This window comes from Carcharhinus amblyrhynchos, chromosome 11 (genome assembly GCF_965287045.1).
Source record: "Carcharhinus amblyrhynchos chromosome 11, sCarAmb.v2.hapA, whole genome shotgun sequence".
Lineage (NCBI taxonomy): Eukaryota > Metazoa > Chordata > Chondrichthyes > Carcharhiniformes > Carcharhinidae > Carcharhinus > Carcharhinus amblyrhynchos.
Window position 1 is genome coordinate 78,102,320 of NC_137334.1, and position 3,203 is coordinate 78,105,522.

Genomic DNA, 3,203 nt, shown 5'->3' on the forward strand with positions numbered 1-3,203 from the left:
CTGCGGCCTCACCAGTGCCCTGTACAGTTGCAGCAAGACCTCCCTGCTTTTATATTCTATCCCCCTCGCTATAAAGGCCAGCATCCCATTCGCCTTCCTGATCACCTGCTGCACCTGCAGACTGGGTTTTTGCAACTCATGCACAAGGACCCCCAGGTCCCTCTGCACTGTAGCATGCTGCAGCTTTTCTCCCTTTAAATAGTAATCCCTCTTACTATTATCCCTGCCAAAGTGGATAACCTCACACTTGCTAACATTGTACTCCATCTGCAATGGAGTCCTTCTTTAAACAGAAATATAAAAAGTACCTGGATGAGCACTTGGCACGCCATAACATTCAAGGCCATGGGCCAAGTATTGGAGTTTGGGATAACATGGGAGGTCAGGTATTTCTCGAGGGTTGGTGCAGACTTGATGGGCTAAAAGGCCTCTTCTGCACTGCACGATTCTATGATAATTCTCAACAGGTCGCTACTTAAAATATTTCCCATTTCTGTTCTAACTCTTTGTTGTCAAAATGTTTTCCCCCTTCATTTCATCGCTGGTTCCATTCTCATTCCTGCTCCCCTCCCCCTATCTTTCAGTCAAATCAAACAGGACAAAAGCTGCCCTGGAGAGGTTGGTTCATTGGTAATGGAATTAAAAGTATCCTGAGAGTAAAAAAATGATGGGTGAACTCCTGGCTGAACTCCTGCCAATCATCATCAAAGCATGGAATAGCTTTACTGCACTTTGTTCCAATGCTGGTGCCTCTATGTGCAACTGGAGTTAAGGGGCAGTAATGAGAAGGAATGTAACTTCTGTATTTGATTGATGTTGAAATATGCCCTCGGATAAAGATTCCAAAAGAGCAAGTTAAAACTGTCAATTCACATTCTTCATGTTAAAGCACCTTGACGGACCAATAACAGAACAGGTCAGAATCAATTAAATAAAATGTAACTTTGTAGGTGTGTCCCACTGTATAATTGTGGACTATGTTATTGTGTGATGTTAAAGCAAAGCCTTATGGTACTATATAATTGCTTTCTATGGTGGTGAAGATTCATGAGCTGTGATCTGAGGAATTATGGCAGAATTGTTTGGGGATTGGGGAAGGCAGTATATTAATCACAGCGCCAGGGATCGAGATTCGATTCCCGGTTGGGTCACTGTCTATGTGGAGTCTGCATGTTCTTCCCATATCTGCATGGGTTTCCTCTGGGTGCTCAGGTTTCCTCCCACAGTCTGAAAGATGGTGCTAGTTAGAGGAGAGACGGCGGCACAGTGGTTAGCACTGTTACCTCACAGCGCCAGGGACCTGGGTTTGATGCCCAGCTTGGGTCACTGTCTGTGTGAAGTCTGCACATTCTCCCCATGCCCGCATGGGTTTCCTCCAGGTGCTCCGGTTTCTTCCCACAGGCCGAAAGACGTGCTGGTTAGGTGGATTGGTCATGCTAAATTCTTCCTCAGTGTGCTTGAACAGGCGCCGGGGTGTGGTGACTAGGGGATTTTCACAGCAGCTTCATTGCAATGTTAATGTAAGTCTACTTGCGACTAATAAATAATAAATAAACTTAAATAAATAAACTTCCTCCAACAGAGCAAGGATGTGCAGTTAGGCAGATTGGCCGTGCTTAATTGCTGCATGGTGTCCCAAGATGTGTAGGTTAAATGGATTAGCCACGATAAATGTGTGAGGTTACAGGAATAGGGTGGGGAAGAGGGCCTAAGGAAAGATACTCTGTCAGAAAGTTGGTGCAGACTTCATGGGCCAAATGGCCTCCTTCTGCACTGTAGGGAATCTGTGATTCTACGATCAGGCCCCTGTGAGGTTCTGACCTGGCATATGTGGCTTAGTCACAACGTTCTTCATGCAAAAGACATATCTGAATGTTCAGGCTGCTCCACTACTCTGAGCCCCTCCACCCCCCAATATCACACCCCACTGCTGGTACCTACTGGAAGATTTGTTTAGCAATTCTTTTATGGCCATGGAGATGTGAGCATCACCAGCTAGGCCAGCATTTACTGCTCATTTCTAATTACCCCAGAGAAGGTGGTGATGAGCTGTCTTCTTGATCCACTGCAGGCCACGTGGTGTAGGCTTATCCTGCTGTTAGCAAAGGGTGAGGTGTCATCCAAGCTCATTTCATGGTCCACTTCATCTCTGCTGGTGGATGATTTTCTTCTTTGGAACCAAGGAAACATGGGTTTTAAAATTTCTTCCCATGGTTTGGTGGACAGGGCAGTCACAGGAAGGAAGCAAGGTGCTAAATATAGAGGCCAGGTCAGCAAATTGAAACCTAAGGCCTAAAGGAGGGAGATGGATGTAAATTCTGATCTGGTATGGAAGATGCCCAAAGGTTAGTTTAGAAGGATGAGGGAGGATCTTATTGAAACTTACAGGATACTGCGAGGCCTGGGTAGAGTGGACATGGAGAGGATGTTTCCACTAGTAGGAAAAACTGGAACCAGAGGGCACAACCTCAGCACCTTTAAAACAGAGATGAGAAGAAATTTCTTCAGCCAGAGAGTGGTGAATCTGTGGAACTCTTTGCCGCAGAAGGTCATTGAGTCTCTTTAAGACAGAAATAGACAGGTTCTTAATCAATAAGGAGATCAGGGGTTATGGGAAAAAGGAAGGAGAATGGGGATGAGAAAAATATCAGCCATGATTGAATGGCGAAGCAGACTTGATGGGCCGAATGGCCTAATTCTGCTCCTATGTCCTATGAAAGCTTATTTCAGGTTTCCTTGTGGCCTGGTTTTCTCGTAGCCAGGAGTGATTCCCCCAGGCTTAAAGTTTCAGGCCTCCAGCGTTTGGTTATTCTCACTGTCAACCCAATCACACATCAGAGTTTGCTCCCCCCCCTCCACCAACTGGAGCTGGACTTCCGATTCACACTAACAGCCAGAGGGTATTCCCAGGGGTCCTCAGCTTCAGCCTCCGGTTGCGAAGTCCCGCCCTCACCCTCTTGGCCAGTTGTTGGGGAGTCGGGGGTTTGTGGGAAGTGCGGGGGAGGAGAGTGGGAGACTAATTGTAAATTCATTTCAATGAGGAGCTGCAAAAGGTTGACAGGGCCTCCCTGTCCCCAGCCTTACTGCTTGGATTCTGAACACATTTCTGGGTTTAGCCACACTCTTTTCTGTTGATATTAGGGACAATATTGCAGCAAACAGAAACATCAGCATCTGGAGCACTGCCTCACCCAGAATCACTC